The sequence below is a fragment of the Dermacentor andersoni genome, chromosome 7, assembly GCF_023375885.2.
Source record: "Dermacentor andersoni chromosome 7, qqDerAnde1_hic_scaffold, whole genome shotgun sequence".
NCBI lineage: Eukaryota > Metazoa > Arthropoda > Arachnida > Ixodida > Ixodidae > Dermacentor > Dermacentor andersoni.
This window is the reverse complement of record NC_092820.1, coordinates 109702996-109718315: the sequence shown is the minus strand read 5'-3', so window position 1 is coordinate 109718315 and position 15320 is coordinate 109702996. Positions and strand designations below refer to the sequence as shown.

The window sequence follows — 15320 nt, the reverse complement described above, 5'->3', positions numbered from 1 at the left end:
AACACTGACAGTATTGACCCTTTTGACGAAGCAGTTTGCTCTAGAGAAACGAAATGGCACTTTCGACGGTGTGCTGCACGTTGCCTCGGCGAAAGCACGCAAATACGAAACCATTACCTCTTCTGACCTGCTTCTGTGCGATCAACTGTCGGAAATGCAACTGGGTGTTGCTCAGCGGCAACATTCAAGTGGGAAGGAACAGCGCCTTCCATAGTCTCCCAACACAAGAAGGTTGAAAGCCAATGAATGGATGCGACTGAAACAACAGTCATACACTTCAGACAAAGAGGCAGTCATAGATAGGCTTTTGCCTACTGTAGTTTAGCTCAACAAAGTGCCCATACATTTTTTTGTACCATCTCCAGCCATGCTGCCAGATTTTCCACTTCATGAGCCGCATAATGCTTTCGCATCAATAAGTGAATGGGTGCACACTGTAATAAATGCGCACAATAAATGACGGACTACACTGACAGCACACGAATGGTCGAAGGTGAATTTATTTTGACAGTTCACAGGAGTAAGCAAGTCATAGCGATACTACAAGCCACTACAATGTATAGAACGGCTACGTTCCAAGACCTGTGCACAGCAAGAACAAATCTATCACAACTGAGGACACCCGCAAGCGATCAGGCAGAAAATAAACAATTAGACGGTGAACACCAAGGAAACTTTACTGCGCCAGAGATGTGACAAGCTGCTGCTTAAAAGTATTTGCTAAATAAATAACGAAGAGCTAAACACAGTGATACTGATTCACTTTGTAAGTGGAAAGTTAGGATAGCTTGGAATCCATTTTTAGCCCCACTTTTAGTACAAGCACCATATACCGGGTGTCCCAGCTAACTTGAACCAAGGGTTTAAAAATGAAATATTGGGGTCAGGAGAGTGAAACTACCTGTATATTGGTGACAGGCATTTGGCGCACCACAGGAAATTTTTTGTATTGCAATTACTTAACTAGTAATTAAAATAATTTTTTTAAAATTTTTAATATTGACTTTAGACACTAAGTGTGATTCGCAAAGTTGGAGAGCACTTTCAGAAACCCCCATTCCATTATTCGCCATAAAGAAAACCTTACGTGTACCTCTTTTTTCGAGCTCGAAAGAAAGCCCGCGAAATACAAAAAAAACCACGTGACGAGCGCATTCGCGCGCCGCGATCGTGCTGCTCTCAACCGTGCTTTCAGTGAACGAAATCAGCTCCGGTATTCATTCGGCGGCCCCGTTTCAGAGGCAGGCCGATATCTTGGTGGTGGTTTCTTCGGCCGTGTCAGCCAGTTCGCGCGTGACGGTGTAAATTGCAGCGAGTGCGCTGCGCTTTGCAGTCGCGATAAAGACTGCCAAGCTCGAAGTTTTCAAATGAGAGGAGTTTTATTTGCCAGTTGCAAAGAAAATAAAAGTGGCGGTTTATGGCTTGGCTGTGCGGCGATGACAGCCGTGGCATGCGGTTGTCCTGACTCCATTTCATTTCGGTTTCTTACCAATTATAAAAAGTGCTCGAATAGGTCACCTTGTGCGACGATACAGCTATGGCATCTTGTAACCAAATCAGCCGTTGCATTTCGTATGACAGCCTCAGGCATGTTTAAACAGACTTCCGTTATTTTGTCTTTAAGGTCTTGCGGTGTGGAAGTTGGTGTGCTGTACACCTTGTCCTTGATATGACCCCACAAAAAGTAGTCCAGAGGTGTCATATCAGGAGACCTGGCTGGCCAGTTCACGGGACCTAGTCGTCCTATCCATTTCTGCGGGAACGCTGCGTCGAGCCAGGTCCGAGCCTTGGCGCTGCTGTGCGCGGGGGCGCCATCGTGTTGAAACCACACATTTGTGGCCCTGGCGAGCGGTAGATCCGAAAGGAAGTCGTCAACGGGTCCTCTGAGGATATCATTGGTGTAGCGATCTGCTGTCAGCGTCTGGTCGAAAAACACAGGCCCGATCAAACTACCGTCGAAAAGTCCACACCAAACACTAAATGACCACTGGTACTGGTGCTGCGTCTGTAAAACCCAGTAGGGATTTGAATCGCTCCAGTAATGAGCATTGTGCAGGTTCACCTGTGAATTGCGCGAAAAACTAGCTTCGTCACTCCATATCACTTTGTTCAAAAAATCCGGGTCGTCCTGCATCTTTATCAGAATCCAATTAGCAAAATCGGTCCTGTTTTGGAAGTCCCGTGGCAACAGATTTTGATGAAGCTGTACGTGGTACGGATGCAGGCGGTGTTTGCGCAGTATTCGCCAAACTGATGACCTGGAGACTCCGGTATCCTCGCTCACGCTGCGCACGCTTGCTTGGGGTTCCAGAGCGAACAGCGATAAAATATGCGTCTCGAAGTCCTCGTCAAAAACAGGTGCTCTGTGTCGTGTGGACGTAAAACTGCCCATCCGTCGCAGCGTCTCGAAGGCACGCAGGATCGTTACTGAACTTGGCCGCCTGCCTGGGTGCCATTGTTGCATAAGGTCTGCAGCGCGCCTTCTGTTCCCATGACATGCACCTAGAGCCAGAACCATGTCTGCTTTCTCTTCATTTGTAAACGGCATGTCTGCAGTGCTAGTAATCACTACACCAAAGATTCAGTCTCGCATGAGAGTGGCATAAGAAGAGCACATGACAAACTGTGCTTCACCGCTGCTTCCAGCTTTCAAAATCCTCATTAGGAAACTGCAACACACAGCCGCCAACACCTCGCGGCGAAACATTATTCCCTGTATTTCTCTTTTGCTTCTGAGTGACAAAGCAGACTCGCCATCTCAGTATCTTATCAGATTGGGACTAAGTCGTCGTCGCCGGGTGCCAACTAGCTGACGCGGACGAAAAACCCCCGCCAAGATATCGGCCTGCCGCTGCAACGGGGCCGTCGAATAAAGGCCGGAGCTGATTTCGTTCACTGAAAGCACGGTTGAGAGCAGCACGATCGCGACGCGCAAATGTGCTCGTCACGTGATTTTTTTTGTATTTCGCGGGCTTTCTTTCGAGCTCGGAAAAAGAGGTACACGTAAGGTTTTCTTTATGGCGAATAATGGAATGCGGGTTTCTGAAAGTGCTCTCCAACTTTGCGAATCACATTTAGTGTCTAAAGTCAATATTAAAAAATTTAAAAAAATTATCTTAATTACTAGTTAAGTAATTGCGATACAAAAAATTTCCCGTGGTGCGCCAAATGCCTATCACCAATATGCAGTTAGTTTCACTCTCCTGACTCCAATATTTCATTTTTAAACCCTTGGTTCAAGTTAGCTGGGACACCCGGTACACTACTCGCATTGCTTGGACAAAGTGTAACGAACCCTGAAATCTCTGAAAACATGTCCTGTGAATCTTTAGCGAAAGCTTTGCGGTCCACCCAGTCATCGTCTACGACATCCGCCGAAACAAAGGTTTACAGAGCCACACCGGTGTCATATGCATCCATTATAAACACAGAAGCAACGGTGGCAAGCAACCGACACACCATCATGTGATCAAGCATGGCAGTGCCCTCAGGATTGCCGTGAAAAGGGTGAACAGATGACAACTGTTTTTCTCTTTAGTATCTTGCAACACAAATGTAACATTACAATAAAGCATGCGCTCTAAGTGTTCACCATGCATGTTATGTCTGACATTTATCTATTGACAAGCATTGCAATTATCTACAATAGCGAGATTTCCAGTTCATTCAAATTTTACCTGCAAGAACTACCTAAGAGGAAATTAACATGACTAGCATTGTGCATGTGTGTTAGACTCGTGTAATGCCATACCAACTTTAAACATATGTCTGCCACGTTATGTGAGGTGTTTTGTCCTTAACTAAGCTATTGCTTTTTTTGTTTTCTTTTTATTTATTCTTTTTTTCTTTTCACTCAAGTGGGAGAGCCAAGAATGCAAACGCATTTCTGCAAATTACAACAGTTGTTTTCAGAGCACCGCATCAACATTCGCACTTTCAGAGCCCATGCACCGAGATTTGTACCATATTTCCCTATCAAAAAATAAACAGTTATTTGAAATTTGCCCAGTCCTTGAGTTTTTTTTTAACACAATTGTATTTATTGGGTCGCTCAACTGATCTCTCAATGGACTCGTTGGGACAATTATGGAAAAAGATGCCCTAGATGAGTCTTAACTTTCATACGCCGCAGATAAACTTGAAACTCCATTCAAGATGCTTAGTCATGCATGAACACGCAATGGTAGTTCTCTTCAATGACATATCCGCCATTCACCGGTTCATTATGTCAGGTGCTATATATGCAAGCAAAATTTGGTTGACCAAGTGATGCCAGTGGTTCAAAGAAATCTTTAGTTTAAATGCAGATTTTGAACTTCACAAATAGCTCTCCATATCTGACTGCTCACATTATATTTTTAAGGTTTTGTTTCCCGGGATTGCTTAGCCACTGAATTAAAATTGGGTCTAATTGGCATATTGAACCCCAATGATGTCTAAATGTAGGAACTTGGATCTGCAGTGATCTCCAATTGCGAGCAATTGGGCCCTGTTGAAAACCCCAATTGGACCCCAATTGGACTCAATGTTTTCTTTTATTTAACTCTTTTGGCAACCCAATATCACTATATATACCGATGCTGTACAGTTTGTGTAGCGGCTTACCTGTCAGGTGGAGCAATTTGGCTTTATAGTAGCCGCCGGAGATGTAGTCGTCGCCGGTCCACCACACATCATACAGTGTAGTGCAGTCAAAATCGGCGACGCTTGTCGGGCGAAAGTCGCTGATGGAATCAGGTTGAACAACTTCAGTCGTTCCGTCCACTTCATATTGGACGCATGCGAGCATTTCATTTTTTGAGATCGCACCACTAACCAGAGAACCAGAGTGATTTGTTGAAGCGCGTGTGCAGCAGGGCAATTCCAACAAAACAGAATTGCACACCACGCAGGCCACGCGCACAACGTTGAGCTATGGATATGACTTCAGGGGAGCGATCAAATCCGAACCATTACAATCGCGCCCCTAGTGGTTACTGATTGTAAAAACGAAACCAAAAACACCAAAAAGCGCAGTGTTCTAAAAGCAGTAATCATACGTACACCATTGCAAGTCATATACCACTTTATATTTTACATTTATGCGCTGGATTTAGTTCTCTGCATCCTAGAGGCGGCACAGGCGGAGTGTCGCAGTTAGGTAGAATGTTGGGCTAGCTTGAATAAACGGGACACATTACAAAGCGGTGGGAATTATATACTGTGTTTTTGTGCGAGCTTGGCGGCTTCCACCTCGACGCCCCCTCCCCGTTCACTCATCAAGCCACTAGAAAAGTTTTTTTTTTTTCCAGTGAAATAAATTCGAGTGACTTGGTATGGAATCATGTCACTAAAAGGCAGGCTTGCAAACACAGCCACAAGTAACGAAAAGGGCAAAACAGACACCGCCGTTTGCCCCACCCTTTTCGTCTTTCTCGGCATTTTTTATTATTTTTTTCATGTTTGCATGTCTGTCTTACATTGTCATAAAGCTTTTTTTCCTTCCTTCATGCAGCCAGCCCGCCAGCACATCCTCATGAAACGAGGGATGCAGCTGACATCAAACTATAGCTAGGACTAATTCGCTTCGAGGCCTCCTGTAATACTGCATCACTTTTACTCGTGACTTGTATCCCAGCCGTAAATGCGTCAGCATACCCAAAACTAGATCATTCAGAGTCTGCCGTTCAGCACCTAGCGCAAAAGCTTGTACACAAATATACATATACGTGTATGCATGCACATATTTGATGTTTGAGAGCGGGGTCACTCGCAGTGCACGGTCATGCAGGGACATGGCGTTTCTTGCAAGAGTTTAGCCTTTATGCGAATGAAGTGAATGAATATGTATTTAAAGAAGGATTAAAAGCAAGCGCGTTTCTATGGCATGTGTAAGAAACTACAGCTGCGAACAAAATTGCAGACCATGTGGTAGGTTTTTTTTAATAATGCATATGACTTCCTAACGTAGTCAATACTTAACACGCTGCGTGCGTGGAATCGAAAGCTACGATAACTTCAAATACAGGGGCCATATCAGGATGTAGTATAACAGGCACAACAAAAAGAAAATTTGCTGATGCCTATAACATGCACAGACAGCGAATGAAGTATACGTAACATTTTGTATCCATATTCATGCATACATCACGAGATTCATCCCATTTTTTTCGTAGAAAACCAGCAAAATGTTTTCACTGTAAGGAGCGTATAAATGCCGTTTGTAGCAAGTATATTTACATCGACAATAACGCTGACGTTTTTTTGAAGGCTTTCGTTTATCTGCTACACATGAGGGCGCTTGCCTGTGCTTTCCTTTTTTAGCTTTATGACAAAAACAAAGTTCACAATAGGAGTTCAGAAAGTTAGGTTATCAGAATTCATCATGGGTTATTCTCTTTTTTAACATAGGACTTAAGGCAATACAATAGCTTAGGGCACAACCTACCACCCCGTTCTAATGGGGACGCTCGTAGTATCCATCCACTTATCCACCCTTCCTCCATGTAGGAAACTATAATACATCCATCCATTTGTGCAGCCATCCTCTTGTGGCAACGAAGGACCGTATTCTAACGCACGTCTGGCGGCATATAGTACTGAGCACGTGCTGGTGGTTGTCTCGTGTCTCCTTCCTACGTCCGTTGTTTTATTTGGCGCCTTCGTTGTAATCAGGTATATAGTAGTGAATGAAATGTCTCAAATACCGCCGAAACGTTACCAGCAGTATCTGCAGCCTGGATCGAGCAGCCAAGTCCCAAGGCAAACTCGGAAGTACGTGTCGAAACGAACCACTCTTACGGCCGCTACTACTAAGGTACGTATGTATGCAATTCGCTTTATTAGATAGGATTCACTGGAGTGCAAACACGAAATTAAGAGTGGTTAATAAGAATCATATGTATGGGATGTGTTACGAAAAGTACACACCTTCTAGCGACGTCTTTACAGCCGGCATGATTATCGAAAGGATTACGTGTGGTTCACGTGGCATTTTCTGTGTTGCGCCATTGCTGTTATAGTTTCTTTAAATCCCGTTTACTGGCGTGTGAAACACGCAACAGCGCGACACTGGCACCCGCCGCGGTAGGCAATGGCGTTGCGATGTTGAGCTCAATCAATATAATAAATAAAGCCCAAGGTGCCCATACCGATCGCCTAAGAGACACGGATGTGAACGCCTTGTAAAGCCTACTGTAATTCACCTTGATGCATCCTAATCCACGTTAATCCTCCCTCGTCCAACTTAACCTTACTTCACATTAACTTTCATTAATACATCTTAATCGACCTTAACCCAACATAATCATTGTACATTTACCTTAATTCACCCCCAAATCATTCGTAATACACTCTAATCCACCCTAATCCAATCACTAACCAATCGTTAATCATCTCTTATACATTGCTGGACATGCTTTGGTTTGCTTCTGGCCATCTTTGGGTCACATGATATTTTGTGTACCTCGCAACGCGACTGGAAACGAGAGATCTAAGCCTTTCACCTTAAAATGAAATTGAGGTTGGGTCCCCACCACGGTGGCTGCATTTCAATGTAAGCCGAACGCAGAAATACTTGTGTACTTAAGTTTAAGTGCACATTACTCCCCCACTGTGGTGTGGCTAGGTTTTACATGTAAAACAGCAGGAGTTGTTTCGTTTAAAATTGCCTGTATGCAGAGTCAGTGCGCTGAAGGTGCAAAAAGTAGTCGCCATTAACCACGGCACATCCTGGAGCTGAGGACGTAAGGCATTCCTTTAGATATGCAGGTAATTACTGTTGTTTCCGGAATTAAATATAAACAATAACAATTTCAAAAATCAGACGCAGCCCTCTTCGCATTTTATTCGTGGTCCAATACATAACTCTGCTTTGCACAAATTACCAATGTGTCAACATTCGTCAAAGCGTTATTTCAGCAGCATTTGGGGATAGAACACTTATGTTTCAAAGGATGTATGTGCGATGGTATTCCATTTTTTCTTTGCTCCATGTTGTTTCAGAACACGCCAGCAAACCTGAACAGCCTTCCCACAGATTCCACTTGTGGCGATTCCACAGTGATAATTCAAGGCAGAACAGCTCCAGCCTAGCAGAAATATCTGCTGGTGCAAATGCGAGTGCAATTGCTAGTTCTGTAGAAGAGGAAATTAGCCAAGCTGCAAGTGAAAGAGATGTTCATTGTGATGAAGATGCAAGAAGCTTCAGCGGTAGTAAACTGAATTTTGCTTCCCAGTTGAGCTCGGATAGTGATCCTCAAGAAACAGATGAAACGGACAGCAATGATGAAGAAAGTGCACAGATGCATGATGACGAAGGAACTGGGAGTGAAGCTGCAGGAGATGACGATTTCATGAAGTATTTTGCGAAACTCAGACGGGAAACCCTACCTGATCAGGCAACAACAAAAGCAGAAGCTTTCCTGCTTGTGCTCACATATATTGTCACTGCAGGACTGACATGGGCACAAGTTCAAGGACTTTTAACTCTGATCAATGTCCTGTTTGGGGAGAAAGTTCTGCCATGCACTACCTACTCCCTTAGAAAGTTGTGGAAAAGCAAAAAAGAAGCGTTGAGGGTACACTTATATTGGCAAGCCTGCCATAAATACCTCGGACTGTCTTGCGATGCCAAAAACAAGTACACTGTAACCTGTGCTTCCTGTGGTGCTGAAAAGAGGCTTCAAGAGTTAATGAGTTCTGGGAGTTTCTTTTTGATGTTTAACTTGAAGCAGCAGTTGCTGGAATTCTTGAAACAAATTGGCAGAACGTTCCACACTAACTTACAGAAGCTGTCATCAGGACCTCTAGTGCCAGGCGTATTTTCTGACATCACCGATGGAAGTCTGTACCGTAGTGTACGAAAGCAGATAAACATGGCATGGAGTGACATCACATTGACCTATAACAGTGATGGGGCACCTGTGTTTGATTCCAGCAAGAGCACAATTTGGCCAATTCAAGTAATGTTAAATGAGCTGCCAGTTTTGATGCGGTGGCAAAATGTGCTCGTCTCAGGGCTGTGGTTCTCAAGGACTCACCCACCGATGCATCTCTTCATGACACAATTTGTTGAAGAAGTCTCCAAAGTTGGAACTCTAGTGTGGTCTTATGCTGGTAGGACCATTAGATCAGCAGTGCATGCAGTTGTTTGTTGTGTGGACTCTCCGGCCAGGGCAGCTATCTTGAACAGCAAGCAGTTCAATGGATACTTTGGGTGCAGCTGGTGCTTGCAGCAAGGTGAAGTTATTGATGGTAAGTGTGCTTGACTCTTACCTTAGTAGGATCTTGATGAGGGCTAGTTGGTTCATATTTAGAACTGAGGTTAAACAGCGTGAATAAAACAAGGACACGAGGAAACAAATACCACAAACAAGCACTGACTGCCAACTGGAATTTTATTTGAAATTCTCCAGCCATTTTATGCCATTTTTCAGCATAGACATGCATACAGCAGTCACAAAAAGATCTGCAAATCAGCAGCATCATAATCTTTCATCTAAAAAAGCTATTTCTTTTTCTGACAATGCAAGAGAGGGAACGCTTACACATTTATCTCCTTCCTTTCTAATGTAGTAAGCCTCTATTATTTCCCTTTCTCTTACCTTTTTCTTTTCCTATAAATTTTGTTTTTTCAAATATGTGAGTGCAGCTGGCAGTCGGCGCTTGTCTGCGGTATTTGTTTCCTCGTGTCCTTGTTTTATTCACGCTGTTTAACCTGAGTTCTAGACTCTTACCTGTTTTCTAAGATTATAACAAATGTATTAGCTTTGTTTTGAAGACAGGGGTAAAACTGTTTTGTGCGTTTTTATCACAATCCTAATATCCATGCACTGAAAACTGCACTAACGATGCTACATTTAAAATCTAGAAGATGATGCACATTTAAGCGACAAGTGCAGGCATTGTATGGATGAAAAGCTCCAGAAAAAGTTACGAAGTTGAATTGGAAACTGTCATGTCTTTCTTTCTGTAACTCTAGAGTGGAAAGAAATAGTAACATTCTGGTTCAATTCTAGTTTGAGTGAAAAATAATATTTTATCTTGGTTTCTGGTTTTCGGTTGCATTGTAAAATTATGTGCTACTGTGATAAGATGGATATGGTGTGCAACTACACACAGTCTTTGCAGAGACTAACCCATGTTCATTGTGTCAGGAATAGTAAACTTTAAAAAATTATTGCAGTAGAAAAAAATTTTACTTAATGAAAAAAAAATTTAATTATGGGGTTTTACGTGCCAAAACCACTTTCTGATTATGAGGCACACCATAGTGGAGGACTCCGGAAATTTCGACCACCTGGAGTTCTTTAACGTGCTCCTAAATCTAACTAAGTACATGGGTGTTTTTGCATTTTGCCCCCATCAAAATGCGGCCGCCATGACCGGGATTCTATCCCGCGACCTCGTGCTCAGCAGCCCAACACCATAGCCACTGAGCAACCACGGCGGGTTTTAGTTAATGACCAGTCTTTAAAAATGTTAACATGTCAGCCCATCGCAAATGCAGGAACAGGCTGGGAAAAACTAGTTTAAACTCATTTATCAGATGAAACGCGAGTTCTTGGTGATTGGTATTGCACATACTGAAATTTACTTTCAAAGGTGAAACATTTAGTTTTAAATGTTGCTACTGCAGGTTTATAATTAGCCTACTGTGTCAACATGGTTCAGTTAAGGTTTACATACCGATAGACCTGCTCAAGTGTGCTGTAGTTAAGTGCGCAATAATATGTCTACCTATTTGTCATGTACATGATCTAGCAAGCTTTCACACAAAAATCATTCTGATGCATAAAAAAAAATTGCCTTTGCAGGTACACTGAAGTACTCATTTTGCAGCGACGTGCCTGGAAGGACACACAGTGGGGTGTTGAAAGCAATGGTGGAAGCAGTGCAGAAGAAGGAACCAGTGTTCGGCATAAAAGGTCCATCCACTCTGATCAAGCTGCGAGGCTTTGATCTCGTCTGGGGCCCGACTCCTGACTACATGCACTGCGTTTTGGAAAGTACCAAACAGGTTACTGAAATGCGGCTGTCAGCTACAGGTTCCACGTGGTATATTGGGAGGCACATAAAGCTAATTGATTCGAGGTTGCTCTTGATAAAGCCACCAATAATCTTTTCAAGATCAGGACGGCCTTTGTCAGATCGTGCTTTTTGGAAGGCTGCAGAGTGGCGCTCTTGGCTTCTTTTCTACAGCCTTCCATGTGTCTCTGACATATTGCCCCGACCTTATCTGACACATTTCGCACTTCTTGCAAAGGCTGTGTTTCTTTTATTGAAGGATGTTATCCTAGAAGATGAAATTTGTGCTGCTGAGAAGTCCCTCTTAGCATTTGTTCAGCAGATGGCCAAGTTGTATGGGCAGAATGCAATGACATTTAATGTGCATCAATTATTGCACCTCACAAAGTCGACACGCATGTTTGGCCCCTTGTGAGCTACATCAACGTTTCCCTTTGAAGATGGAATTGGCAGGGCACTGCAGCTTGTGACAGCAGCTAAATATGTGCCTGCTCAGATTGCTGAACGGTGCATCATGCACCAAACCTTCAGAACAGTTTCAGTGCATATGGACCTTCAACCAAGTCTTTTGTCTGCCAAAAAAGAGCTTGAACATAGTTATAAGCGATGTTCTCAGACATGTGTTCTTGGACAGGCACAGCCAGTTGTTTATATGCCAGATATCCTAAAGGGGCTTTTTATTTCGAGATTTGGTAATGTACCACAAGTGTCCAAGTATTTCAGAGCCCAGGTAGGCACCATGATTATTCACAGTTCTGAGTACTGTGTGCCTAGCAAAACTTGCTCTTGCTATGTTAAAATGTCTGATTGAATGTACTGCTTAGTTCTAGGGATTTATGCAAAAGTAGGCGTTATGTATTTTCATTGTCAGCAGCTGCTCACCACACCATGTGCATTTGATGTTCTGCACATATTAGAGTGCCAGCTTCCACCTACTTCTGTGAATAATTTCCTGTATTGTTGTGATGAAGTGTCCTTGCAATGTGTCTTTCTTAGTGTGTGTAATAAGTCATACTTGTGCGAGTTGCCCAATAGGCTTGAAAAAAATTAATAGCCACTAGGCCATGCAGCGGCCAAGTTCACTGGCAAGTCAGGCGTGTTCTGTAAATGTGCATTTAAGCGTAGGGAGTGACTCGTGAATGAAAGCTCGTGCACCTTATTGTTACGAGTGCGAAGTACAGAGAAACCAGTTGGTACGGCCATGTAGCGGCCAAGTTCACTGGCAAGTCATGCGTGTTCTGTAAATGTGCATTTAAGCGTAAAGGTGACTCGTGAATGAAAGCTCGTGCACCTTATTGTTACGAGTGTGAAGTACAGAGAAAGCAGTTAGTACGGCCATGTAGCGGCCAAGTTCACTGGCAAGTCGTGCGTGTTCTGTAAATGTGCATTTAAGCGTAGGGAGTGACTCTCGAACGAAAGCTTGTGCACCTTATTGTTACGAAGGTGAAGTACATAGAAAGCGGTTGGCAAGGCCACGCATTGCTTGATTCCACTGGTAAAAGTGATCCTCTAAACACCGGATTGAATGCTGCACATTTCTTATGCATCTTGTAGCTCGAACTGTACATGTACAGTCGTAAAATTTATGAGCGTGAACACGGGAAAGCGTGCCGAACTGTACAATCAGCGCAGTCTAGCGCACGCTGGCAGTAACTTCGCGAACGAGATATTCGCGGCTAAGGCTGTTAGATCAGCGGATGCACTCCCAGCCAGCTCCCGCTCACTGTCTACTTCGCACAGCGATAACGGATAACTGATAACAAAGGCGCGGGCACTAAGCGGCTGTCACTTTCCCATGCATGCGCAAAGCGATAATCTGATGCGGGTTCCCAGCCGCTAAAGCAACATGTGTTCCTTTCCAAAAGGAGTGCCTGGATCTTGGGCGTGCGAATTTGTAACCAATGGCAAGGAAACCTATGCATATGGTCATTTTGATGTTATTACCATTTCATGGCCGCTCAGATATTCTCAACAGTGGATTACGGTATGCCTTATAATTGCAAATCGACTTTCCGGGTGCGAAAAGAAAATAATAAAATTACGTTTTAAAATAACCTTTACCAGTGGTTTCATCGAGGTGGCGCCTTCAACAGTCATGCACTACAGTGCAGTCCACTTATAACGATACCACATATAACGATGGGTCGACATGAGAGTGTCATTTTATGCATTAGGTCTATGGGGAAAAAAAACCATTTATAACGATAGGTTATTCACCGCATATCGGATATAACGATCAAAATTTTGCAGTCTGGACGGCGTTTTCCGTGTCACATAATCGTAACGTTTGCGTTGCTTAGTTCCCTGAAACGAACGATGTCGAGACGAGGCGATGTTTACCTCCGTAAGTTCGTATCTGCCGCCATTACCGCGCAGCGCGTCTCGCCCCGCCCGCGCACGAGTAGGCGCAGCCAACGTTGGCGCAGCGCGCCACAAGATGGCGCTAGCTGCTTCATGCGTTTAAAGTCCCTTGATGCTTTACATGCGTTCATGCGCGTCGGCCACAGTCGCTCCGAAAGAGAGAGAAAGAAAAAAAAGAAGCGACAAGCAAAGCGGCGCGGTGGCGCCCGTCCCGCGTCTCTCTCGCGATAGCAGGCTGACGCCACCGAAGCAGCGTGCAAGCAACGGTTCAACCCAGTTCGAAGATGGCGCCGACAAAGCGCAAAGCTGTGTCGCTTGACACGAAGATGGATATTTTGCAGGATTCTCGATGCGGCTTCAAGGTGAGCGCCCTCGTGAAGTATGAGCTTGTCCAGTTAACGATATCAACCATCTTGAAAACCGGGAGCACCGCGATTGTGAATGCAGGAGCTATCAGTTGCCATGCCGATCAGCGGAAAAGGGGTTAGAGACCCGTTGTACGCCGATGTTGAACAGGCGCTTTACCAGTGGTTCATCACCAATTGCTTCAAGAAGGCGGGCTTTGTGCGTAAGGACGAACTTCCCCAACCCGGTGGAAGTCGCTGACATAACCGAGCTCTGGGAGCTCGTTCCTACTGGTGACACAGGTGGTGTGTCGAAGGAGGAGTTTTTGACTGCAGACAGTGCTGCCTCGTTCTGCGATGAGGTCACCGACGAGGCGATCGCCGAAGATGTGCTGTCTCGACAGACGCAAAGTTGTGCGACGGTGGCGACGGCATCAGCGACAGTGACAACGAGATCGTCAGTGGCTCCTTGACCCCGACCACGATGTCCACGCAAAGTGCACTGTCGTCGATCGACTCCTTAATTGATTTTATGCATGCTAAAGGATTGCCGCCAGTGTTCGCGCAGCAGCTGGAATCCATGCACACCGCGGTTGTGAAGCTGAAGCTGCCGCAAGAGCAAGTGCAGATTTTGGACTATTTCGGCGCGCCTAATCCTTGACACGGTCATTGGCGCTAGAAATAAAGTTTGTTTTTCACGGCCTACTGTATACATCATCTATTCTTTAGAGCAAGTAGCGAATTCGAGTTCAGAGCTGCAAAAGTAAAGAGCGCAAACGCGTTTAATTTTTTTTTTTTTTTTTGATAACTGCAGTCCAGATATAGCGATCATCGGTTATAACGATCATATTTTTCGTCTTTCTCGATATCGTTATAAGTGGACTGCACTGTACTACAACTAAAGATACGTTTTGACATCTCGAGGAATGCCATTGCTGCTTCTCTCAATATTTTGCATTGTAGTGGCCTCAGTTGTGTGAAAAATTGACCATAAGCTAACTCTGCAAAGACGCTCACGTTTTTCGTTCTCTTATGTGTGAATATATTTTATATATACAGATATGTTTTCAAGTAAAACACTACTGACTAGTTTGCGTGCATATATGTCAAAGACAAAACACAAGCACTGCACAGTTTGCGGTTAGGAGAATCATTTTATTGAGAGTGGAGGAGAAAGAAGAATTTAGCAAAAGTCAACTGCTACTCGCACTACAGTGAGAACTGTGGAAAGCATCCTGCACTTAAGGTAACTGTGAACATTTTCGCCTGCTTCTAGTAGTGAGTAGCACAGCCTTTTAGGCGAATGACATCAGCCATCCTCTTCGGTAAAGAAGAGTAGAGGGAGGCAACAAATGCGCCATCTTCACGGAGCCGCTCCCATTCTTCTTGCACCGCTTGCCAAAGGCCGTCAGCATTCGTACTTTGAAGCGGACGCCGCACCAAGCGTTGCTTCATCCGCCCCAAACATTCTCTATAATATTCAGGTCAGGACTTTTTGGAGCCCACTGCAGGACCTCTACACTTTCGTCTTCCAGCAGCTCCTTGACACGGCGAGACGTGTGTATAGGGGAAAGGTCCTGTTGAAAGATGAAACTGCCGTTGGGAAAG

General features: G+C 44.4%; 2 long non-coding RNA genes across 4 annotated transcripts in view; both read left to right on the top strand.

Annotated features, from left to right (window-relative positions):
- Positions 1-15320, top strand: part of LOC140219488 (uncharacterized) — a 218409-nt gene that overhangs the window by 85623 nt on the left and 117466 nt on the right. The gene's annotated exons all lie outside the window — the stretch shown is intronic.
- LOC129385659 (uncharacterized) lies at positions 6561-14414 on the top strand. Its single transcript, XR_011895791.1, has 3 exons — positions 6561-6796; positions 7984-9234; positions 10797-14414. It is a non-coding gene; the product is annotated as an uncharacterized lncRNA (long non-coding RNA).